The 27,875-nt window shown below is 33.5% G+C and overlaps 1 protein-coding gene across 2 annotated transcripts in view; it reads left to right on the top strand.

Annotated features, from left to right (window-relative positions):
- Window positions 1-27,875, top strand: part of LOC118198575 (protein PALS1-like) — a 311,959-nt gene that overhangs the window by 164,308 nt on the left and 119,776 nt on the right. The window contains exon 1 of one of the 2 annotated variants that reach the window (XM_085822508.1): window positions 11,458-11,760. The exons of the other annotated variant lie outside the window; for it this stretch is intronic. The gene's annotated coding sequence lies outside the window, so the exon portion shown is untranslated. Of the gene's footprint in view, window positions 1-11,457; window positions 11,761-27,875 lie in introns of those variants that run through there. 2 annotated transcript variants of the gene reach the window in all.

Genomic DNA, 27,875 nt, shown 5'->3' with positions numbered 1-27,875 from the left:
GCGTTACATTAAGGGTGAAATCTTAATTCAGACCGAGTTAATTTTGGTTCTCGATGCATTTTTACTCGTCTTTGATAGTTAATACTGCTGTAAAATTACTATTGGCTGTTTGAGTTTTAGTTTCTTTTACAACATCAAATTATGTAAGAGTCATATGACATGAATTAATCTCCAAATGATGCAGTGCAGAAAGATTACTGTTTTTAGAATAGAGAAGGAAAATTAATTTTACGCTGCTAATTTAATCTTTTGCATATTCCTTATTTTTCTTACATATATATATGTACGTATATCATTCGATGGTTGTGAATCATGACTTTGGTTATTATCTTTCTATTCATTTTATTTTCAGAATTATATAAAGGTAGTTTAAAATTTTGTAAAGAGAATTTATACAAATATTTTGTAATATGTTTATAGATATTGACGTGCATTAAGAAGGACGGGCTCGTAGGCTTCTAGATATTTTAAATTTTTATTTATTCGCATTGAGTTTTATTTAAAATTACTTTACATGCTTTCTCCGCAATTTAGTTTTGTACATTTCATCAGTGCTAATTATGTACTTCTGCTGGTTTATGTTTTTATGGAAATTTGATTTACAGTTCTATTTCTGTGTATTGTTTTTTATAGGGATTCTGTATATGGATACCCTCTTCTATGTACGATTCTATGTATGGATACTCCACTATGGTATAATGCTATTGGTTCTGTTTATGGGTTTTGTGCAGCGATTTTTCCAAGAGGTACCTTTATTGGTCTGTGGATTTTTGTGTAGGTTTTTACAGGATTTGGCGTATGGGTGCCTGTATAGGTGTACATGCTTTTGTTTACTGGTTTTTACAAGGCATAGACCTACGGAATATCCATTTTTTTAATGGAAATTTGGCCCAATGGATGGATATGCATATAAAGTTTTGATTTTTGGCTATGGGTTTTTACTGGGATTTTGTTTATAGTGCTTACAGTTCTACAAAGATTTGGCCTACTCGTAACCGTACAGTCGTACGGTTTTCTGTTTACAGGTTTTTTACGGGTATTTCGCCTACAGGTACCTATACAGCCGTGCAGGTTTCTTTCTATGGGTTTTTACGGGTATTCGGCCTATGGGTACTCGTACAAACGTACAGGTTTCTTTTTATGGGTTTTTACGGGTATTTGGCCTACGGGTACTTGTACAACCGTACGGGTTTCTTTCTATGGGTTTTTACGGGGATTGGGCCTACGGCTACCCGTACAACCCTATGGGTTTCTTTCTATGGGTTTTTACGGGGATTTGGCCTACGGGTACCCGTACAGTTGTACGGGTTTCTGTTTGTGGGTTTTTACGGGGATTTGGCCTACGGGTACCCAAAGAGCTGTACGGGTACCCGTAGGCCAATTCCCCGTAAAAAAATTTTATGGGTTTCTACGGGGCATTTTTAGCAGGGGAGGCATTTTTAACTTTAAAAATTACAGAATCAAACTTTTTATACTTTCTCTCAGTTCCTGTACTTTATTTAGAAAATGCCATAATAAAAAATCTGATGTGGACACCACTTGGCTCCCTTTTAAACTAACCAGTTTCTCAAAACAAGTTAAAAATGACATAAAAAATCGCAAATTTTGAAATTAAATATTCCGGCCAATTTCGTCATTTAAACTCGTTTCCTCGAATTATTCTAATTTAACTAACCAATTTCTCAAGGCAAGTTAAAAATGACATAAAAAATCGCAAAGTTTGAAATGAAATACTCCGGTCAGTTTCGTCATTTAAAATGCTAGAGTGGCAGTAGATCATTTCGACCAAAGATTGCGAAAATAAAGGGGGAGTGATAAGTACTTTTAGCAAGGTAAGGGGTTAGGCATACATATATATGTTTGGTCTGCCGATTGCAGTAAAAAAGCGAGGTTCCACAACTAGAAGTTATAAGTAGTCCCATATACAAAATTTCAAAGTTCTGCAACTAATAGTTTTTGAGTTATGCGAGATACACACGTACGTACGTACAGACGTCACGAAATCACTTCTGAATTCATTTTTTCATTTTCATGTCATCCGTTCTGAATCTAATTTACAATCTGTTTAGGAAAAAGTAGTCTTTTATCCTGTCTGTACATACTGTTATGTCACGAAAAAAAAAAAAAAAAAAAAAAAAAGACATCCGAATGAGTTCAGAAATGGTAAAAATGGATATTTCTATTGAAATGTAACCGAAACTAAGGTATACTAAGGTATACCTTAGTACTAAGGTAACGTTATACTAAGGTAAGTATTGTAACCGAAATTTTTCGGTTACAATACTTACCTTAGTATAAGGAAGCAAAAAATACAAGAACGATCAGATTGACCAGGTATTTCAGTTCAAAGCTAGAAATCATATTCAGGGATAATTGAAGAGCGTAATATTTCCATTTGTGTATAACTAAAAATAAAATATCAGTTTAGAAAGCAATTCATGATCTATATATTTAGATTAAATGAAGTGCACTTCTACGCAGATTATTACGAAAAGCATTGATCGACGTAATGTTTTGCGAAAAGTAGATTTTATTTGGAGAATCTTATACAATTCGTATCCTTGAAAACACTGCCAGATTTTGACCTTATTATTAGCTTATTGCCTGGTCATGTTTGCATAAATTAAAAATATTTCTAGTTTACTATTTTTTTGTTACTATTGTTTTATTATAAATTAAAGATTGTTACACATTTAGTACATCACAAAAGAATATAAATGAATCACATTTAAAGGGAAAAAAAAACTTCGAATTATTCTAATTTTATTTGTTAACCAACTTCTCAAGGCAAGTTAAAAATAATGTTAAAAATCGCACATTTTAGAAATTAAATCATAACAAGTATAGGGATAGAGGGACCGTCTAAAATGTTATAGGAGGTCGTAATTTGTCCAAAACCAATAGTTTTTTAATTTGAAATCTCCAAAACATGAATATTTGTGTCATTTGAAATTCTTTTGCAATGGGAGGTATATACTTACGACCAACAGTTGAAAAAATAAAGACGGCATAAGGAATCGCACTTTTGCGAACACGGTATATAGAGGCACTTAAATTTTCTTTGCCTAAGAGCATCAAACAACCTTGCACCAGCTCTGCTGTGCTCATTTCTGTATAATTGGCAGTATGTTGTTCTTGTGACTTTATCTCATTTGTCTGACAGCAACGTTAGAACCACGACATTCATCGTGGCAAAGACTGCAAGATTGCGCTTGTCGTTGGCAAGAGCCTTGCTTGAGCGCCTTATACAGTTGACAGTACGACCAAAGAAGTTGAAGGGATTAGATCTTAGATACAGATTCCCTATAGATTCGTTGGTACGACTTCGCTCAGTCGCTGCTCCCCCAATTTTGATGAATAGCACCCCCGGGGGGGGGAAGACGAGTCCGACGGTCTCCTACCCAGTGGCGTAGTTAGGATTCCAGCTCCCGGGGACAACTGAAGAATTTGCGCCCTTTTCTGTGTGCCAAGAATGGAAAACATTTCATTAAAAAATTTCCTAGCATCAATAGGGCGCCGCCTGGATGCTGCGCCCGGGGACAGATGTCCCCCTTTGCCCCACCCTAGCTACGCCACTGCTCCTACCTCTCTTCCCCTACCACAACCCCTCGAGAGAACTTTCGACTCGCCGCATATTTAGAGTGCACACCCCTATGTCGCACGAACACTACACATTTACAAAAGTCAATGAATTCTTCGGAATTTGAACCCAGGCCCTTCGGTACTACAGTAGGCTTCCCTAACCATTATACCGTGGGGGGGGGGCAATTGACAGTATAATTGCATAGCAGTATATGAAAAATTTGATAGAGCTGATATCCTTTATGTAAGTATCTGTATACCTATTCTATTCTACTTACATACCTGTTTATTTTAATTTACAGTTTTAAGATATTTGTATATATCACTCACGGCAAAGAAATTTTTATAAGGAATACAATTATACTGTCAATAATAATAATAATTTGCAGTTATTTAATAATGTATCATAATTTTAGTTCATAAATATTGATTAATCTGTACATATTTATCAAATTCAATGCGTTTTATTTTTAAGAAACTATTCTCGTTTCCACTCCAGAAGATAATTTTTCTCTGCTATCGCTATTTAACGGATAACTCTAATTTCTCTCTTTAAACGTATTGAAAAAAAAAAAAAAAAAAAAAAAAAAAAAAAAAAAAAAAAAAAGAAAGAAAGAAAGAAAAAAAGAAAGAAATCAATCAATTTGTCCGTTATTAGACATTTCTAATTTAGTTAAGTGATATTTCGGAGTGAAGATACCAGTGATTATGCCAAATCGCAAAACAATATCACTTAATTGATTAGCTTCCATCCAATCCTATTTGCGACTTCCTTCAGTATTAATAAAAAAAACAAAATTCCGAATAAGGGATTAACAAATACAGTTTAACGGAATATGGAGAATGCAAATAAATTTTTCCGTTTTCAGTTTGGAACAGATCAGGATTTTTTTTTTTTTTTTTTTTTTTTTTTTATATTAGCTTGTTATACATCAGGATCTCTTCATGTAATTTTATGATTACATTTTGGTTAAGTCAGGAGTCGCTCACATATATTTGCGTTTATGATTTGGAATTGTATAACTTCAGCGAAAATATGCTGCCATTAAAACAAGGATTAATTGCGCAATGAGGAGCAGCAGAAAATCAACTATACAGTTTAGAACACTTCGTTTAAAGAAATGGCACTCTTAATTTTTCGAAAATATTCCGCTATCTTACAAGTGTAAAGAACTCTATCAGGGGCCGAGTATTGAATACCATATTCGACCCGACCTGGGATTCGATCCGAGTTCTATCCCAGACAAAGCTGTCGGCTGCATGGTTAGTTTTTATGTTTTCGCCCATGTGTAAAGTGTTGTATTCAAGTTTTCTGAGAAGTTTTCCATAGAAAGTCCTCCACGAATGCATTCCTTCTCCTAGGCGAGATACCTCTCGTGCGCTTTGCTTCATACATGTGACCTAGCTTAATCTAACCTCTTGAAAGTGTAAAAGGATATAAATTATCTAAAACGATAGTGATTATGCATAGTCGACCCACTAGAATATTATTACGATATATATAAAAAAAAGTACGGGACTTTAATCAAAGATGGCAGAATGTATAACTGATTACAACAGAGTTTCCAAATTAAATTGAGAAAATTCTTTTGTGTTTTGCACAACATAATGCAACTCTTTGAATATTTTAACATAACTTCGTTACGGAAAAAAATATATTTTGGTTCAAGGTCAAATGCTTTAATTTAATAAGTTACATATTTCAGTTGAAGGACGTCACAAATGTACAGCCCCCCATTGTATCCATCCTGCATACTAATCTTTCAGGTGGAGAAAGAAAAGAGTTTACTCTTTATTAAGTACTAATTATGAAATTTGGTCTTTCAGCAATATAACCCATATTACTACGTAAACTCAGGAAGAATTTAAAGTTAATAATATAAAGTTTTTCATTACCATATTGAAAGTTTAAAGTAGAGGATTCAGTCGTACAAACTGATGAAAATATTGAGAAGACTGATGTAATGTTTTCGAGACCTCTGTATACTCAGTTAGATTGCCTTTTACAGTTGGTACGTTAATTAAGATGCTTAGTCTGCATATAAACTGAAATCCATTATTGCTCATGCATGATTTCCATAATCTTCTACAGTTCTTCTAATTAGCTGAATTATGGGGCGTGGGATGCGGTAAAAAATATTTTGGGTCTTCACATTCACTTCTAGGTTAAGCTGAAATAATCTCAAGACAAGCTTTCCACAAAAAATTGCGGTTCCCACGAAACTTTACCCCTCAGACACTTTACCCCTCAGACAATCCAAAGGGGATCTTCTGTGATTACTTTACTCAGGCTTCATATCATAGGACACGGTCTTTCCACTAAGTATTTTTCTTAAAAAAAAAAATGGCATTTGGCGGCCAGTTTTTATATGAAAATAGAGGCACGCTAAAGCATTTCATATTCGATTGCCCCTTGACATCTAACATGCACGGAAAACAAAAGCTAAATTCTGATCTCAAGCTTATCAGAAATAGATGTTAATAATACTTTTAGTAGCGTAGCTATGGTCTGCGTGAAACCTCTATTTTATAAATGTTAGTCAGGTAGATTGTCAAGGCGAGTGAAGAATAATTAGATTCAAAAATTGCCACGCTGAAGTAAATTGAGGAAAAGAATTTTTACTTTGGATAAAGTATTCAGCAGGACATTCAGAAAAATCACCACATCATTTCAGAAGCTATTTATTTTTATTGTAACTTTTTTATTCCGTCGAAACTTTTGAATGCAAATTTCGAATATCAACTAAATTATGATCACGGTGAATATTAATAAGAATTACCCCATAAGAAATAACTATTTGAGAGTTTTAGTTCCGCTTTTGCTGAGGAAATCGAACAGGAAGGTGAAAGGGCAGTTCTAAATTTTGGCAATTTATTCTAAAATACAATCTTCAAAATAGAGTTCCAGACATTATAATGGTTTTGATTTGGCTTATTTACTTATGGCAAAGCCCTCAAGGACTATCTGCCTAAGAGGAGGGCTGCCTTCGTGGAGGACCTTTCTAAGGGAAACTGTCTCGTATCCACGTTACACATGGGGAAAACCATGAAAGCGCCCATGCAGCCAGTCCGTTCGCTGGATTCGAGCCTCGGACCGAACTACCATCAGTGTTCAGCGACTTTACCGCTCAGCCGCTGGTAGGCCTGTTGTAATAGTAGTACAAATACTATTCTTAATTGCTGTAAGTGTTGATGTTGTGAGAAGCGTTTTCTAAATAAAAATCATCTAGGAAATATTTAAGAATTACAAATGTATATTTTGTACTCATTAAATCTTTCCATACTGTCTACATATCGACCATAAAAATTAATAGACCTTTAGGATGTCACAGACGGTTTTGGGTACAAAAAGGGAAGTAAAATAATAATATAATTTTAAAATGTTGGAATTAAATTTTCTCTTCAGAAATAAACGTTTAGTTTTAATTTATTTCCCCATATGTCATTTTTACATTTTTTGTAGTTAGTTGTTTGGGTATGAAAAGGGGCGGAAATTTCAACAACCGCCTCGGCGGGTAAAACTTCTAGCTATGAGACTGAAAATCGTCTCTCTGCAGCATAATAATTACCAAAAAAAAAAAAAAAAAAAAAACCTATAACCATGGCCTCTGAAGAATTTGCCAATATTAATATGTAGAAAGATTTTGCATATTATTCGTAGACGATGCATACCCCAAGATATGCCTCACGAAATAAATAAATAAATAAAAGTCAGTGATATATATCAGAAAAAAGATAAGTCGTACAATGCAGCATGCAATTGAATCCTGATACCAGAATGAAAAAACATAATGCCAAAATCGGAAACAAATAAATAAATTAATTAAATAAAATAAATAAAGTCTGAAAGCTTTCAGATTTTATATAATGCTCAAACGTGTGTTTTTTTTTTTTTTCATTTATAGACACATACACGTTTCGAGAGCATCTGGGTTAAAAATATTTAAAAAAGCATAACTTTAGAATTTCCCATAGGCAGTTCCGCGCGCTGGAGATTAAAATGTTTTATTCTCTATAGTGTTGCCACAACTGGCTTTGAAATTGATGGAGGCATCATGCGATATGCAGGCGCAGCTAAAATATATTCTGTAATGTGTTTGAACATGTGTAAGCACGGCATATGAACAGGTATAATGGATTTCAGTTAATAACACGTTAGCGTGCAAAAGTATAGCTGTACAGATGACAGGTGACGGAGGACGGGGACGCCTGATGTTTAACAGAGGTAAACAGGCATATGTCCCGCGCCCTCCCCTATCCAGTGGCAGCAACTCCCAGGAGCCTCATGAGGCTACCTCGGGAGTTTATTGAAGAATTTTACGTAATTGTACATGGCCATACAGATAGTCCACTCGAAGTGGTACTCGAAGTGGTAGGCCTAGGACTTCCTCTAGTGACAATAACATTGAAAATGTGAATTTAATGTTAACCAGAAGGAGCTCCGATGAATGCTAACACATGCAGGGATGTTCTGTCAAATTTATAGCAAATAATTCAGACGTTCAAAATACGCCGAAGCTGGCTTTTGATTGCTTTTCAATGATAATATTCGTTATAGTTACCCTTCGTCGTGAAGCAGTCTTTCACCTGTAGAGTTTTAATTTCAGTTTATTTTGATTATGGTAAAGCACACTAAGGCTATTTGCCTAAGGGGAGGGATGTCTTCGAGGAGGAATTTCTGAGGCAACATGGCTCGTATTTAAGTTACACATGAGAAAGAAACCAAAACGCTCGTGTTGCCAATGCGTTCTCCCGCAATCATGTCCAGGTCGAGTACTGTTCAGAGAATTTACCCCTCAGCCGCTGGTAGGCCAGTCTTGTAAAGATGTAGATGGCCTGTAAGGATTAGATGAGTACAGTGGGCTAGAGGAGCTGAAGCGCTCTACCCCGATGTGCTCGTCTAATCTCGCTCCAGCAGACTTCTTTCTGTTAACGCACCTGAAACAAGAAAAATTGATCAATTTTTGGATATTCCAGGCATTCAAAGCTATGTGAAGACGGTTCTCCATAAGATACTGAAAAGAGGACTTTGCGGGCAGTTTTCAGGAACTACACAGTCGTTGTCAAAAGTGCATTGCAAATAACGGGTGTTACCTCGAAAGAATTCGAAACAATTTTTTTCCTGATTTAGATTAGAGCATATTGTTTGCAAACATATTCACCGAACTTTATTGTCATGCCTTGTAAATATTATCACGTCGGCCAGATGCACAACTTCCTGCAATATTTTCAAATTTTAAAGCTTTTATTTTTTCAAGAATCCTTAATTTCAATTCACTGAATTTCAGGGTTTTGCGGATCATTATTCAGGATTTCAATATATTACGCTGAAATATAGCAATAATCATGTAATTTTCTATGTAATGACGGACATCTAATAAATTAATATATAACGAGGTTTTTAAGATGTTACATAAGAGCAACAATGTAATCTTTTCATTAGAATTTTATCAACGAATCAGCACAGTTTTTCCTGCAATTTATTCACTTTTTAACTAGTTATTACTCATTTTCGAAATTCTTTTATAGAAAATTCTTATGTATTTGAAAAGATATCTTATTTTACCTGAGTTCTGGCTATCAGTTTGGTTTATTTAAGTATTGCAAAACTCTCGAGGACTATCTGCCTAAGGGGAGGGATTTCTTCGTGGACGTTTTAAGGAAAACTAGCTCGCATATACGTTATACATGGGGAAAACCACGAAACATACATGGGGAAAACCGGTGCGCCTGGCTCTCGGCGTTTGTGAATGGCGTATATATACTGCTGGTGTCCAAAATCATCTTTATGCATATAAAAGTTATGATATTTTTAAGGACTATCCAATCAGTCAGATTTACGTTTTTGATTATAAGGGCTCCCGTTCAGTCACCAAGAATGGTTTGGTTTAGATGATTACGGCAAAGCCTCTAGGACCATTTGTCTAAGGGAGGGATGCCTTCATGGAGGACGTTTTAAGAGAAACTGGCCTATATACACGTTACACATGCGAGATTCGAACCTCAGACCGAATTACCAGTGTTCAGCGACTTTACCACTCGCTCCTGGTGAGCCCACCAAGAATGATATTAGTCACAAAATAATATTAATTATTACTCGTAACTACTATTTAAGCTCATTTCTGTTAAAATTTCCAGTTTGTTTTCAATAAATTTAAAGATTAAAAAATAAAAATTAATTCTGTAACGCTAAAGCATGTAAATAAATACCCAAATTAAATGTAATAAATCCTTAAACGATTTCTTAATTAAATCAGTTTAAGAAATTACATGAAAGTTTGTTTCCCCTCTCCTTTCCTTCTAAAACATACGGTTATGTGTTTTGTTAAAACGATTCAAGAACACATTTATTGAACTGTAAGCTTGTAATAATTCTTTTTACGAAAAGTAAGTGTAATTCAAAAACAGATTCACTGTCCTTTTGTCGCAGAAAACTACTGCTAGTCAGATCCTAATTTTTCTTGAATTCAAATCTTAGAAAAAAAGTTCTCATATCTGTTAATCGTTTGTAGAAGGAAAAAAAGGGTGACTTTTATTTAACATTAATTAATATTAAAACATATTTAAATGAGGCAAAGTTTGGCCAGTGCATTTAATAATAACAGTAGAAATATAAAAAAATAAAAAAAACACAATTAAAAAGTCTGAAAGCTTTCAGATTTTATATAACGCCCAAAGGGGCGTTTTTTTTTTTTTTTTTTTTTTTTTTCATTTATATATTCATACACATTTCGAGAGCATTTTGGCTAATGTTCCTTTGGGCTAAAATTATTTAAAAACAGCACGTCTTTAAAATTTCCGATAGGCAGGCTCGGACACGGGAGATAAAATTGTTTTTTCCCCGTACGGTGTTGTCATTGCTCGCTTTGAAATCATTGAGTTTGTTAAACAAAAATTCGTTAAAGTTTTACAAAATATGAAACAGATGACAAAAAAATTAGAAATTCAAACTTCGGGAGTCGAGGTGCCCATGTTAGGGGGTGGAAGATTTCGTTATTCAAAATTTGATGGCTCTAGGAATCGTCGTTTTTTCATAGTGCGAGAAACCTACATATATTCATGCAGACTCTCCATTATTTAACTTCTTTAAATATGATACAGGGCGATAATAATTGGTGGCAATAATTTAGAAAGTAATTCGCTATTTATAATAAAACGCCCCAAAATGCTGTTTAGTCTCAAAACATTGGGCAAACAGCATTTTGTGGCTTGTTATTATTTGCGAATAAATTTAAGAACAAAGTTTTAAAAATGAGCAAACTTGTAAAAAGCATACGATTGAAATTCAGCACAGTTCGATAGAACTAAAATTCTGGTATTCTGGAGGTTCTTTTTTCGAAAAATATTTAATAAGCAGATCAGTTTTTTTTTTTTTTTTTTTTTAAAGCAAGTTAAGAAGTAGGAAGGGACGATTTTAAGAGCTAACATATATATAAACATTAAATATAGAGCTGAATGAACACTTCGACTAGGCGCCAATAAAAATGATCTTTTCAAAGCTTTGAATTAAAATGCGTAAGTGATTCTTTACGCTAGATTTGGCATTCGAATCTTGGGAAAGCCGAAAAAGCGTGGAAATTCAAATTTTCGATTCTGTAACGTTGAACATAAATAAAATTGTATTGGCAGTCCTGTGTTTTGTTTCGATATTTCAAATTAAAAAAAAAGAGTTTTAGTTTTTTAACGTAGGATCTACGTTTACTCACTGCGACCTTCGCTAGTAACATCACAGGTGCTAAAAAAATCCCGCTCTGTACCTGCGGTTTCCGGCTTTTGGCGACCTGTTGATGCGTTAAAATTCCAGCTTGGCGTCCAAATACAGAAGTTTGGTAGTTGTAGCAACCCTATTACGGCGTGTCGGTCACTCCGCTTTACCTTCGTACTCGTTTACAACTCGCTCAACTTCATTTCGAATATGTTTCGAAGGAATTGGTTGGTCGTAATTTTTGAAGACATGGTGTTCAACTGCATAATTTATTGACAACTGACAACAGTGTGTGACTCCTTGAATATGTTCTTCCTACTTTTGCCAGCAGCATTATTCTGGATATTTTAAAATAGCTAATATTACTGTTTGTGTTCTACAATTATAATCAAAAGTTATAACCGTTTCGGGGCGTTACCTGAGCGGCCTTGATAATTCTAACAAGTGTGCCTTTAAAAATTATCACCTAGCAGGTAAGTGCCTGTAAATTTTGTGCCCTAGCATGATTGGGATATGATATTTTTTACTTTTCATGTATTTTATTAGTTTGTATTTTCGAGAATAATATTTTATAATTATAGATTTGGTGTAAATCATATTTTAAGGCTAATTTGAAGTTCATAAACTTCAGGTATAATGACCTTTGATATTTGTTTTGATATGGGTTAGTTCCTGGCTTAAAGAAGAGAAGCGTTGGTTGCTATGGTAACAGTGAATCTAAAGGTTCAGACTTTTATTTACAAATGAACAGGGGATTTATAGTACACGCATAACGCAACATGAAGACGGATGTGGATAATACGGGCGCAGTATATTATAATACTTAAACCTATTTATTTTCATGCTTCGCTAATGTGTGGATTCATCGGTTGATAATCGACATTACTGGAGTTAAATTTAGAAATTACTAAAAATTTAGTTAAATGTCTTTATAAAAGCTGAAATACGATGCAGTTAATACATAAATTATATGATATTTATCGAATATGCGTTTGATATTTAAAGGCGGTAGTACAGTTGACAGTAAATACAACACAATTAATGCATTTTGCACACGTAATTATAACTTGTTTTCATGTATGATTTCTGTACACGGGAAGACTCGATTATTGTTTTATTTTCCTTAATTACTAAGACTGTGTGGATCTTAAGTGTTAGTTACTAAACGTTTAAACAAATGCAAGCAAAAGAAGTAATTAAAGAATTCAAGCAAAAGATGTTCTGAATGATTGTACGAGAGATTAATGCTTAAATATTCCACAGTACCCATTAAATAAATGCATATTCAATAGCTTTAAAACTGTTGCATACAGATATTTCGATGACGCGTTCTATCGGGTAGGTGATATATTATTCAATGAACTTTTTTTTTTCTTTGGTAATTAGGTTTTTACCGAGTCGGCTTTCTTTGGTAACTAGGTTTTTATCGAGTCGGCTATAGAAGCAAAATATGTGACAGCATCTACCAATTGCTGCATTGCATAGTAAATACCTGGAAAAGAAATTTTGAACGATAGTCGGTCATATCCTGATTACTCGCATTTTTCGGAGTCAAACTTACAAAACGTACTCAATATTTGTTGCCACTGATATAATTTTGCCGCCCACTTAGTACCAAAAGAATAGGAAATCTTAAGTTTTTTCATACGCTTGGTTTAAAAACTGCAGAAATATGTTTTTGTCTTGAACAAGGAAGACAATCTGCGTCCATTTTGATGTTGAGATATTGCAAGATACGGAACGTAGAAGTGATGAACTGTTGGAAAAAGAACGACACAAAACGAGAAATCCAAGGTTGCAACGTTTCCTAAAAAAGCGTGTAACAATTGAAAGTGTGAAACTATGATTTGTATTCCAAAATGATTTGTTTTTGTTACCTTTTCATCATTTTATTTTTAACACTGTGATGCAAGACAGACCATTCATATTCAAATGTGACTTTTGTAACAATACTTTTTAGTTTTAAACATATTAGGTTATTTAACTGCAATGTAAATGGTAAAGTATATATATATTCTTCAATAAGCTATGAAAAGTTTCTTAAAAAATGTTTATATATCATTTAAATTGCAGAAATAGTTTTATATCCTTAACGTTTAATCCCACATTCGATCGAACTTCATCAACGGCCAATAGGTTGAGGCCTCTAAACTCTGAAAGTTTGACCGGGGTTTGATTATAGGCCATCGAAATGTGGCTGCATAGTTCGTTTTTCCTATGTATAATGCGAATTCCTGAGCAATGTCTTCCACGAAGTCATTCCTCGGCTTATTGTTCTTTCGTGCTTTGCCGTATTGATCCACATTATTTTCTTTTAAAATTCAAGATTTGAACTCTGCTTAATTTAAATGATGGGAGAATTTGAGTTAATAAATTTCAATTTTTGTGTTAAAATAGCCTTCTCATTATTTAGAGATAATGGCATGTTGTAGAATGTGAACTAACGAACTCAATATTCGGGATACAAACATAATGGATGGACTTTGTCAGTTAAGTATTTGCGAACCTGGATTGATTTTGTCAATTAGAACGTAGTACTCAAGTATATCTATATTAATTGATAAATTTTTATCTATTAAAATCTGCGTTGTATTTAAAGAGTTACACGAGTTGCGTGTTTCCACAAATACTTGCGTTTTTAATTTGTTTCATTATGCGATTTTAATACTTCACTTTTGGAAGACTGATTTATTAGATTAAAAATAGTAACTTATATTTTCAAATTACTGATGCATGCAGTTCGTTTTATATATTTAAATTGAAACTAGGATTTAAAAAAGAAATTCTGAAGTTCTTATTTCGTAATTAATTTTTGCGCAGAATCTAATTCGAACTAGCATTTTGGTTAAAACTAATATGTACAAAAATGAACCATTTTGATTTTTTATGGAAAGAAGCCCGTTTACGGAAACTACTCCGCCACGTTTGGTTTGAATAAACTGATTTCTTGTGTAAATATAAGGTGTTATTTGATAAAATAATTCAAGCAGATTTTAATTAAGGAAGCGCTGTCTTCCGAAGCCCTTCGTCTTAGTTGAATCACAGTTTATTTTCCAGCAATATCATGTTCGAGGCTTCTTATTTTTCTTGGAAAGCAATGAACTGTTAAGGTAAGGGAAATATCAGCGGCATTTGTAGGTTATTCATGTGTTTGGAAAGCGAAGGCAGGATAAGCATAATTAATTTTACATCTCGTGCGAAAAGTGCTCGCTGGCTAATAAATTCGCCTCTTCAGGAAATTTTGAGAAATATTACCATAAAATATATAAAAATAGGAAGACGAGACTAAACGTCGCATTCCCTGCATTTGCTATAATTAACCTAACTGCTGTTAGATAAAGAATTGCGTGAGAAGTAGTAGGGTTTTGAACTCGGTTTTAGAAAGCATAAAGAAGAAATGAGTGATCTTACTATAAAAACCAAACAACGCTTTTACGAGAGACGCAATGTATGACATTTAAAACATTTTACCAATTATAGTTGGATATAATATAAATTTAAATATACTGTCTACTCACGATTTACTGCAGTAATATAGGGGACGGCGTCCGCGGGTAAATCAGAATCATCGTTAATCAGAGGATAATTGAAAAATACGAGACAGAAGATTAATTCATATTATGATTAACAGAAAAATTGTATTAACAACTTGCCTGCATTTTGAAGCAGTTTAATCAGAGATTAAAAGTTCATTTTGTCACGCCTCTTAAATCATTACTTAAAACAAGAACAACGTGCTGTAAATAACAGAAGAATAAATATCATTAGATATGAGGAAAACAACTGATAAATGACGGTAAGGATTAATATTTAAAGAATTTAAATCCGATGTTTATGGGTCAAAATGGCTTAAAAATAGTCAGAATGCGTTTATAAAATGCTTATTATTAAAAATTAATTATAAGTTGCGTATTGTTGTAAATTGAATTAAATTACATATTGTAGATTTAAAAAAATAACTCCCAATTACTTAATTTCATCTGCTGTCATTGCTATTATACCATGAAGTTTTCTTTCCCTTTAAAGTTCCATAGACATGCTAATTTCTTCATCTTTCCACAACAAATTTCTTTTAGACAAGGCTCAGTTAAACCATTTCAGTCTATTGGGATTTGAGTATCCGCCAAAGAGAGGGATGCCTTGTGGAGGACTTTATAGGGGAAATTGCACATAAAGAAAACCGCAAAAAGCTTGGAAACCAGCCCGCTTGGCGGGACTCGAACCTCGGACTAAACTGTTCAGCGATGTTTACCGGTTGACCGCTGGTAGGCCTATCTTTCGCTAATTGGAAAGACTTTCCTAGTTGTGTGGGATGATAGGTAACAAAGCGTAACGATCCAAAAATTTTGGAAGGAATAGAGGTGTTTTTTACATTAGTATTGCGAAAAACCATGTACTAATTATAATTCCCAAAATTAAGAGTATTTTGCGTGTTATAACAGTATTTCATTATTTAAATGTTTAATTTCGATTTTTCTTGGAACTGTACGGAAGGCAATAGCTATTTTACAGCTAAATACTGTTTATCATGAATTAATATGAAATCCCCCCCTTTTTTTTTTTTGCCGTGTCAAGTGAATCTGCATTTTCTGGCCGAACCATTATTAAGTTAGGGTTTTTTAATGCGAAAATAAATTGGCAGTAGAATTCAGCCACCGCATGTTTTGTTTGAAGCACCGTTAAAAAGAATACTGATCTAAAAATTATCCATTAGGAGTATCATCACTTTTATTCTGTTTGGAGCTTGAAAAGGAAACCAGAATAAGTTTTATAACGTCACGTTCTTGTAAACGACTCGTAAGGAACAAGATATACGAAACAAAAATTTTTTTGACTGGAGCCCTTTTGTTAAAAAAATCAGATGCTGACACCACATGACTTCATTGTGCGGCCTATTAAATTATACACATTTTTTTTGCTGCACTTTGCTCGAATTTCTTTAGAGATGTATTTCTCATTCAATCAATTCGGTTCAGGCAGAGAATACATAAAAACATTTTAATCAAAAATTGTAAAATACAGAAATACCTTAAACACAAAATACAACCAAAGAAACAATTTTTGCAATTAAAATAGAGTTTCTACACCAAAACAAGCAATTCTGCCAACGGGTAGAAAGACAGAATTTTCGGCTCACAAAAATTTGAAGTTAACGTTTGGGTTCCACTGTGCAAAAAGACACTGAAGTTAGTGCACTGACTGAATTCTTGGTATTACGGCGAGTTCCAATGTAAACAAATAGTGCCACATTAGGCCTAGCATGACTTACATTTTTAAATTGTTGATAATTCTATAACTTTTGCATGCAGATTAACTAAAGGCATACAAACCTTAACCGAAGTACAAGAACAACGTGACTTTATCACTTATAAAGCAAAAAATGTACAATTTGCCAACATATACGAATAAAAAAAGCTCACCGAGCCTGTTAAGAGGGTGGGTATATATGTATACGTTTGTCCCGGCCGAGAGCAACGATAGAGGGAGGTGCAGAACTAGATGTTATAGCAGTCCCACATACAAAATTTCAGTGTTCTACGGCTTAACATTTTTTAATTATGCGAGATACGTACGTACGCCACAAAAAAAAAAAAAAAAAAAAAAAAAAAAAAAAAAAAAAAATCCGATCTGAATCCCATTTAAGTCCATTTTACAACCCGTTTCGGTAAAAATAACCCTTTATTCTGTGCGTACGCACTGATGCCCGATAAAAAGTTCAGATTGGTTCGAGAGCTATCAAAAAATATCTGTTTCGGTTCAAATATGATACTCGAAACTTTTCGCGTTTACAACTCTTTACTTCGTACAAGGAAGTAAATCGAGAGGGAAAGAATCCATAAAATGTATGGCAATATTGGAGATATACAGTACAATGCATGTAATATATAATATATTGTTGAGATATGTAATGTTCATACCTATGCAGTGAATAAATAACACTAATGAGTAATAATTTTAATCCAGAAGTCACGAGTCTTCCAGAGAGAATTCTTTGAATAGCTGTGACCATTAGACGAAGTTTGCGGAAACATTTCAACTATGAATATTTGTGGAAACAGCTGCTGGAAATGAAATATGACTACTGATATTTATGAGCCATCAGAAAAAATTAAATATATGTGACGTTGCGTTTTTTGGTAATTTTAGTAACATTTTCATGTGAATTTCCGAATCTGGCCTTCTTTTTTTCCTGAGGTAGAAATTTAACCATTAATTTATCCTTGTTTTGAATTGAAAACATTTATAGATAATGATATTTAAATTAATTATTTTTAAAGTTTTGCGTAAAAACTCAAAAACAGTTTATTTTAATTACATGCTAAATGGAAAAATAATAATACACCCGTTTTGTTCCGTAAAACCCATACCCATCCAATTTGCCAACTCCACTGTATCAATTATTTATCATGGGGGGGAAGGGGAACGGTCGCCCTTGTCATAATAATTATATTTTTCTAGGTATTTTAACTAAAAAATAAGGTAAATGGGATCTAAATCTGAGGACTGGATGAGTCAGTTCATCAGCTTATAGTCTGAAAGATGAACAGAGCAAACTTTGCTTTCAGTAAGAGGATTTTTAGAACTTTTCCGTTAAACAACACGTACCAAACAATTTTTCACAGATATATGTGTCATCACCTTGAAATTTCCAACAAGAAAACATGCTTGAGCTCATTTCGATCACGGTAAAAAATTTTGAAACATAAAAAATCTCTCTCTCAGGTGAGTTATTTCAGTAAATAGAGAACGTTTATTGAATACATTAAAAACACTTTTTAATGACAGCTCATAATTTGAAAACGATAACACCTAGAGAACAACATATTTCGTTTATCAGTGGCCAGTAGGCAGCGATGGTGCATATGTAATTTTGCTGAAGATTGCTTAACTGTAACAAAAAAGATCCGGATTCCCCCCTGAAAATTCTTCTATGAAACTGGTAAATTTACTATTTAATTAAACAATATGTCATCTACATAACATATTCGTAACATTAGTGTAACTACATATGACATCTTCATAGTTTATTGCGTTGATAGCGGGCACGTATGTTCCAGCTCTATGCAATGAAAATTGGTTCTTTCAGTAAAAGTTGGTAATTCGTCCCTTTATAAATCATCTCAAATAGTACTTTTTAATAAATTTAAGCATTAATTTCTTTTTAAAATTTTTTCACTTCGTTGCAGGGCATGTCGCAGTGCCTTATAATTCTGCGATGCTAAAGGAATGCTTTGTGGACAACTCTGCAATATATTTGCAGAGTTGCTGTTAACTTCGAACTACATTCGGCGCTAGTACGAGATTTCCAACTGCTCTAAGGATTACATTTTTTTTTTTTTTTTTAATTGTGGCTATTACAAAGTCCAGAAGTGTGGGTGGTGATCATTTTATTATGGAGATGACATGGTGAGTTAACATCTTTGAACGCCATAAAATTAAACATCTAAAATAATTCAGTAAAAAATTCTGTTATTGTTACTTAAAATAATATAAAATAGTTATGTTATTATAAGTAAAATTATAATAACTTTCCTGTCGCTTTTCAGTTAACGTTCACGCCAGTGTTGATATAAGTTCAGTGCTTTCTTACCACTTTTTTCCCTGGGACTGATAAATACTCAACGAACAAAAATTCAGTTTTATGAGTTTTTTAGTCCACAGAATTTAAAAAATTATTGCTCTGGAGTAATCTTAGTACAAATTAGTATTGTCTTTATTTTCAACGTCAATTTTTGGGAACGCACGCTGCAAAAATGTGTCAAGCCAGAGTAGTCCCTAATAAGGAAAAGTTATTGGAGGAGTTAAAGCATAATATTCATAAATCTGCAGGACTAGTTTCGAATATTCTATATTTAAACCTTTGAAATTAGGCCTGCAAATTTATGGATATCACGCTGATTCTTGTCCTCCAATAATCGTTATTCGAAGTGTTATTTTAATTCAAGGAAAAGTTAGAGTGCAAAGCGTTTATTTACTTTTAATCAAGCTGTTTCCATTTCTATTTTAATTTTAAATGATGCTGACAGTTGTCTTTCGAAAATATATTTATCGTTATTTTCTGAAAACCGATGGAAGTTCAACTGATATTAAACTGATTTTAATTTCATGATTATCATTACTATGACATTCTTAGAGTGAAAATAAACATAATTTGAAAAGCTTTATTCATTAGTTAGTAATCTGCGATGACGTTCATGCCACATTTGGTTCAAACTTTTTTCTGTGCGAAACTTTACTTTCGAAATTTTTTTTTTTTTTTTTTTTTTAAGCGTTTATCATTCTTTCCTGTATGATGTTTTTTTCTACTTAGAAAAGAATTATTTTTAGATAACCCATTCATTATGATACATTGACGATTTTTTAAGCGATTTTTTATCGATATTTGAATCACTTTTAAATGCTATTTCCCCGTGATATTTTAATATAAAGAGCTGAAGACATAACCAGTTTGAAAACAGTTTTGTTGGTTTAATAATTTGGTATACGAACGAAATCTGAGAAGTGTTGTTCGAAAGCTCTGATGTATGCGTTTTTTTTTTTTTTTTTTTTTTTTTTTTTCCCGTAGAGCAAATAAAACATGACAGCAAAAATAAGCAAAATAATTTTTGCATCAAAATCTACTTTTCATCGATTTGTATTTATTCTCTAGTAATGTTGGATTCAAATTCGGCGAACCTTTTTTAGAGATTTCGCAGATGTTTTCTGTTTGACTTTTATAAACTTTTTTTTTTTTTTTTTTTTTAAATTTTTGACTATGTTCCAAATTAATGATAAAAAACAAAAAAACAAAAAAAAAAAAAAAAAAAGAGAGAGAGAAGACGACCCATTGAAATTCTAAAATAAAGTGATTGGATACTTTTGGCGAATCGAGTTATCGCAACATTTGAATTTTTATTTAGTTATTTTAATTTTTACGTATTTATTTATTTTTATTTATTTATTTATTTATTTTTTGAGCTGAGTTTGGGATTAGGATTCATAACTTACTCGTTTTGAAATGAATACAAATACAATGTTTAGAAATGCATTGGAAATGAATAGTACTAAAAGGAATAAATGCATAAAATAAATAATAAAATTGTTTCCCTCTCACGAATAAATACGCCTCCCTCTTCCCCCTTCCAGCCAAAGGAAAAAGAAAGCGTCAGAAATATTTTTTTTTACTCAAAAGAGAGTTTGTAGGATTTATTAAAGTGTTGTAAGCTATGATTATTGTATTTATACAGGACTTCCTTGTGATCGAAAAACTGATATCCTATAGTGCAGGAAGTTTGAAAAATGCTGTGTAATAGAAAATAGCTGTGAATTTTTGGCTTATAGCCTAGAGAAGTCATGCTGAAACATTTTGAGTAAACTGTTTAAGTAAAACATATGGTTGAGTAACCGTAGGCTTATCAGCTGCCGAGTAATAAATTCTCTTAACACTGATCTTTCGATGCCGTTTCAAATCCTAGGGCACAAGCGTTTTCATGGCTTTTCTGTGTTTAACATGGATACGAGCTTTGTTTTCTTAGAAAGTCCTCCGCGAAGGCATTCCCCCTCCTAGGAAGATAGCCCTTGCGGGCTTTGTCATAATAAGGAAACCAAATCAAATCAACATAGCCGGATAAAATTATTAAAAAAATCATGCATGTATGGTAATAAGTTATTCGTTAAATTCATTCGGTATTTACGTATTATCCCATTTACCGTGACACTGTCCTCAAGCAGCGCGATTTAGTACCCGTTATGGCTAAGCATGACATAATAACAAACTCAATCATCTGCGATTTCGTTAGATGCAAACCCATTTGATTCCCGATAAGCCTTGATTTTTATGAACAAGGGTATAAATTAATTTTTATTGCTGTAATAATTTTTTTTATGATTAAGATATAGATATGCATTCTGCAGATCAGAAAGCGGTGGATCATTTTAAAAGTTGCGAGATCTTACCATTAAAAAAAAAAGTATTTGTTAATTGACATGATAATGGTCGACAAAGCAGTAATAAAATGGAATAATAATTTGTGGAAGTTTGCATTTATAGCGTGTTAAATAGAGCTTCTGTGAAATTGGAGTAATAATAAAATAGAAATCTTGGGGGGGGGGTGACGAAGTTCAGAAACGAAAAAGGTCGAATATTGATTTGTTTATTAAATAAAGATGCATCATTTCCTTCAAATAGGTAGATAGTCCTAGTGTGCCTTGCCGAATAAACCAAACCATTTCCTTCAAAATTCCGCAGGAACCATTAATGCAATTTTGGCAGGATCTCCGCTAATTGTCATTGTTCAGTGGTATCCATCTTTCACAGTAGACCGGGTAATACGTAAGTACCATTATTTTAAATTAAAACACAAAAACATACAAAATAAAATACATACGAATTTTCACAGAAAATTTAAAAGGTTCTGATATACACAGACACATGGTGAATAAAAGATGTCACCCTGTAAACATACTTTTTCTATGATAGGTGTACCATACTAGTTAAAGGTTAATTTTTGAAGCTCTTGAGAATATCAGTTTGTAATGGAACACAGGACTGCTAACTAAGTCATTTTTTACTTTTCGCCACACCATTTTAATTTGATATCTGATACTCGATAAAAGTCTGAGAATTCAGTTTTGTTACTGTGTGGGTGAAATTTCACTGTAGTTCACAACAAAATTGCGCTACTTTGTTTCCAGTAGGACTGGTAATTGTATTAGGAAGATATACGAGTTCTCTGGATTCATGAGTCATTATAGAAATTATAAATTCGACCAGAAAATCTGCCGAGAAGAGTATATAGGACGTGTTTGTTGCTATTTCTAACACATCTGAGGAAAATAACCATAAAGGGGATATAGGTGAAGTACCATTCCAGAAGTTTTCAATAAAACTATTTTCCGGTATCTTAGTAAGAAATTTAGGATGAGTATTTCAATGAAAATGAACTTGAACCAGATTTTCTACTTTCGAAATGTCACTGCTAAATGTTTAAATTATTAGCTGTGATTTATTGTAGCGTCTTCAGAAATGACAATGATTATTATACATGCAAATTTTCTGGTTATTGAGCAATAAATGTCCCTCATTTTAATAATTTTTTAGACATGAGTTGCGAGTTGAACTGAAGAAACAGGGCATTTGAACTTGGGGAAATATCTTTTGTTCTCTGGGGGTGTCTTCAGGGTTTAAGACGACTGTACATTCCAAGATGTCAAACAAGGTGAAACAACAATGATTGACCTTTAAATGACACCGAAATGTCCACTTTCTAGTTTCACCTTGATTTCTATAGAAGGCCTGATCTTGTTCTGGTTTCACCTGGAGGAGATTTCAGTACTTTGAGGGAAACACCTTTCTGCCTATAGAATTCCTGATCTTGTAGTAGCTTTGACTTAAAGTACAGCCAAAGAATGTCTTGAAAGAACAATACATATTATTTGGTACAGCAGTCCTGGAGTTTGCTGATGTCATATGAACGGATTGTACTAAATTTCCCATTACATTTTTGATTCGAATATAAGGCAGTCTGAAGATGGTATTCCATTTTTAAAGGGCTTGCTTATAAAGCTCAAATATGTAAACTTCCCTTGCGAAAGTTTTTTTTTAAACAAGTAAATATAATTTAGGGTTTAAACATACTTATTATTTAAGTAAATCTAATACGTTACCTTTCGACCATAAAATTAAAGAGATAAGCGATAAATTAGCTTAATACGTATTTAAAATGTTGGCTTGTTAGCCACAAATGTAAGATGGCTTACGAAGCGATACCACACTGGTATGGTTTTTCGTAAGCCATATTAAGTCCTCTTACATTTCGGGCTAATACGAAGTATTAAACGATAATAATTGCACGGGGACTTCTTTGTCGTAAATAAGACAGTCAAAGGATTTATCTATAATCTGAAAATTCGAAGGAGAATAATAAGCACGTAATCGTTTTATTGCGAAGGTTATTTCATTTTAAACTTGACATCCGTCATGTTTGTTACAGAGAGAGAGGGCTGATTTCTTAATCATAGTTCAGTTGAATGTGACGAAATCAGGTAAGTAAAAGTTAACCAGTGGATGAGGGATCAAAATTTCCTTTTACATTTATTCAATAGCAGTAGCAGGTAATCTTCCAAACCTCTTTGATGCGACTCTATTACTTAAAATAAAAAATCTGATGTGTACACCATATGACTTCCTTGCGAAAAATTAAATTATACGCATTTTTCTTGCATTTTATTTAAACTTATTAGACTGAATTAAACCTACTTCGCATAAACCACAATAGAATAAATGCATTATTTAAAATTCACTCTGTTTACCATAGCGACACTCTGGCGCTAGGTTTACTTAACAGTATTACATTTTATTCATATTATAACTCAGAATAAACAAAATGTATATCATTTAAAGAATTATCTAATCGTTCCCACATGTTCTTAAAGCTCGAACTATGTATAAAAGAAATTAAGTAAACAAAACAAAAAAGAACCAGTTTTTCACAGACGATTGAGTATTTCTCATTTAATTAATTCAGTTCTCACTTCGCGAGAAGGCAAAAATACATAAAAACTCAAAATATCTGTATTAAAAATTTTGAAGTAAATCTCAAACGCTTATTTCCTCGAAAAAATTCCAGAAAGAATTAAGCATGATTTAATTGGCAATAATAAATGAATGCGTTATCTTTGTTGTTGTGAAGATAAGTTTCTCTAGATTGGCAACAAATCCACTAGTCTCCTGTTTCAAATGTAAACATCAATGGCCGCCATTACAAACAGGCTTTGCGGCAATTAAACAACTTTAAAATTGCTGATAATTCTAAAAATATTGCACACAGATTTACTAAAGGCATAAAAACCTTAAACGGAAGATAAGACCAACATAATTCAATCATTTTTAAAGCAAAAAATGTACAATTTACAAACATATAAGAGTAAAGAAACTGAGATCATTGAGCCGGGTAACAGAGTGGATATATATATAAATATATTTATATACGTTTGGTGCGCCGATTGCAACCAAAATAAGAGGTGCACATCTACATGTTATAGCAATCCTATATGCAAAATTTCAACGTTCCGAGGCTACTCGTTTTTGAGTTATGCGAGATACGTACGTACATACGTTCGTACAGACGCCACGAAAAATTCTCTTCAGAATTAATTTTAAAGCAGTTTTATAATTTTTTTGAAGGAAAAGCTTATTTTATTCTGTCCGTACGTACAGATATCACGCAAAAACATCGTTAAATTGCATTCGATAGCGGTCAAAATGGATATTTTCGTTGAAATATGCTGCCTGAAACTTTTCGCGATTACAATACTTCCTTTTTACTTCGTACAAGGAAGTAAAAAAACGCTTTCAGTTCTTTAAGGAGAGAAAGCTAGTAAATTTTCTTCTTTTTCCTTTTAAGGGGAAGGGAGAAATTTCCGAAATGTTCGTAAAGGACTTCTGCCTGTGTCTTCGTGTAATGTACTTTTATGATACAGCTGTGGAATAGATATTTGTGTGTGCCCTTCAAGGAAAAGGATGCTACGTAATAAAGTAGTTAACCGAATACGCCAAAACAGAAGGTTCTGTGTTTTATTTCAGTTTTCCTCGGATTGACATTTTATTGCTTTGAAGGTTTGGTTTATGTGATTATGCAAAACGTCGAGGGCTATCTGCCTAAGGAGAGAGATAGCTTTGTGTAAGACTTTCTAAGGGAAACTGCCTCGTATACACATTACACGTGGAGAAAACCATGCACGAAAACGTCTATGCAGCCAGCACGTTCGCGGAATTCGAACTTCCGACCGAACTACCAGTGTTCAGCGACTTTACCACTTGGACCGCTCGTGGACAATGCTTTGAAGAGAAAGCATTCTTGTTCTGCCATTCCTTGAAATAATACGTGGTATTTAATATTGAAATAATAACATTTTGTTTTTCTTTCTGTGATGCCTCTCTGGAAGCTGACTTTTAGAAGTTAAACTGCGTCATGTCCATCGGGTCTGGTAGTGACTGTGTGAATAAAATTGTTGTATAGTGGAGGTTAATTCCGGGTTTAATTCCCGATGAAAGAGCTCACTGCATGGGACTTTCGGTTTTTTTTTCGCTATGTGTAACATAAATGTGAGATAATTTACATGGCCACTTTCATGGAATCGCCAATCTCTGAAGTAGCTGAAGGACAGTTGGACGTGTTTGTTCGAGCTGCTGTGTAATGTTTCTGATTGTGATGAGCTAGGATTCGTTACACCCGCTCTTGTTGAAGTATAGCAGCGGTCGCCACTTATTATCCCCTCTTGGTTCTATGGATCGTGACCAATCTTCGGATTTGACTCATGCTCATAATTTTGGTGATGTGTATGTGAAGTCACTTCAAAAACAATTATATAAGTCCTCGGATTTAGTGATGCTTCTAGGTCTTAGAGACAGGGTTGATACGTACTTGAATGTGAAAAAAAGAATCCCATCATAAAGAATAAAAATGGGAATTCAGATTGGACTGTCAAGGTTACAGCTGAGCCAGAAAAGTCTCCACCCCGTGCAAGATCATAATAATTCAAATGATTCTATCAATTCATTATATCATACTTTAAAAATATGTATTCTTCTTGCAATGTTGATCTTGATTATAGTTATGATAATATCGATGGTGATACTGATAAAGTTTAAGTGGCCTGTAGTGTATACAGTAATTTCAGTAGAGTAATTCCAGTGTTGCATGCACACGTAACGTGAATTAGGAAAGGTTAAGAAACGTGTTAATGGTGCTACAACTGAGGATGGCTTTTGTTGTGCCAAAATAACGTGGCTAACCCAGACAAAATTTTAAAACCTTGTGTGGAAATTCTGCTCGAATAAATTTGCTAATTTATGCAATGTTAACGTTGTTACTATAAATGAGAAAATGTTATTGATAATTGTAATATGGATACCCACGTGGGACGAAATAAGAGCGTTAACCCGGATTTGCATCTCAAAGTTAAGCCGATAATGATTCACCGAAACATTAAATTCTTGGACATTCAAAATATTTTAAAGTAGGAGTCGAAAGCTAATTTTACTGGACGTGTCACCGAAAATTTTTGAAAATGTTAATATAATAGTGTAATAAAAAGAAAGAAAATCTGAAAAGTTTCAGATTTTCTTTTTATTACACTATTTTATTAGCATTTTCAAAAAGGGGGCTTTTTTTAACATTTTGTGTTACCTTTATTTATTAAATATTATGTTCTTCGAACTTAAGCCATAAAATTCAGTTCAAGAGCAATATCGCTAAATAATTTTTAAATTGAGCATATCTTTAGAATTTGAGTTTGTTAATCAAAAATTCGTTAAAGTTTTACGAAATAGGAAATCGATAGTAAAACAAATTCCAAATTTTAAATTTGGGCTTCCAGAAGCCCATATTCGAAGTAGGATTACGTCATTCAAAATTGGATTGCTCTAGGTACAGTTGTTTTATCACAATGCGAGAAACATACATATATTTAGGAAGATTCTTCATTATTTAATTTCTTTAAATATAATACAGTGCGATAATATTTGGTGGCAACAATTTGAAAAGTGATACAGCCTTTTAAAGTTGTCAACGCAAAATGCCAAAACGAAAATAATAGTCGTTCAGGGCCAATTGCCTAACATGTAGAAATATGTATCTATAATTATATAACATGCAAGCAGAATTTTCGCAGCCCACCATTAATTATCTGGGAAATCAGCACTGAGGTCTGTTTAATAAAGTCTTTACCTACTTCCTGCTTTTTCAAAAGAAGGGGGAGTTAATATTTCCCCTTAGTTCATAACCTTCTTACGTACCAACTGTGAAAGGAATGCAACCATCTGCTCGTGTTAAAAGCTCCCCGTTGGGGTACGAATACGTAAGGAGGTGTAAGGCGAAATAACTGAGAGGTAGCCGTAAAATGACTTGAGAACTCATTATGGTATTAGATGTTAGCAATCCCGAATGACATGGCATGTTTATCTCACAAGCGTTCCATTTCATTGCCACTTTCATTTTCAAAAATTCACTGTTAAAAAAATTTAATTAAAAGATGTATACCAAGTTGGACTTTTTGAGCGATAAAATATTTTTACGTGTACCAAAAGAAGTGAAACAAACATAATTTACTCATAGATCGAAATCAACCGGGTGAATCAGAAATATGGTACACGTAAAAATTGGATTGTTTGGTCACAGTAGTATGGGAAATGACACTAGAAAAGTCGTCTTCAAACTGAAGAACCATGACCAACAACAACGGTATGACTAATGCCTGAAACTGCTCACTGTTTTGAACGTTTTTTGTTCGTGATATTTTGCATTAGCACTACTGCTGATCCTATTAGGGGGGAAAAAAAGAGAAACTTTTTTTGGGTATGTCTCGTTGTTAAGCAGCTTGACGGGGTGGGGTCATCGTTGTTTTGCCCAAGTCTCACTTAGATATGATTCAGTCCCTTCAGAAAGGCCAAGACGAAGACTCCCCTTAGGTACTTAAACCCCAAATGTTTTGCCATAATCAAATGAAACAAACCAGAATCTTCACTCACCACATTTGACAGAAAAATCATGCCTTTCCAGTCATTTGGAAGATTGCTAAACGCTGGTAATTGAAACCTGGGTTGAAA

This window comes from Stegodyphus dumicola, chromosome 8 (assembly GCF_044657685.1).
Source record: "Stegodyphus dumicola isolate Sdum_Otavi_A_Nest chromosome 8, ASM4465768v1".
NCBI lineage: Eukaryota > Metazoa > Arthropoda > Arachnida > Araneae > Eresidae > Stegodyphus > Stegodyphus dumicola.
This window is presented reverse-complemented; position numbering and strand designations above follow the sequence as displayed.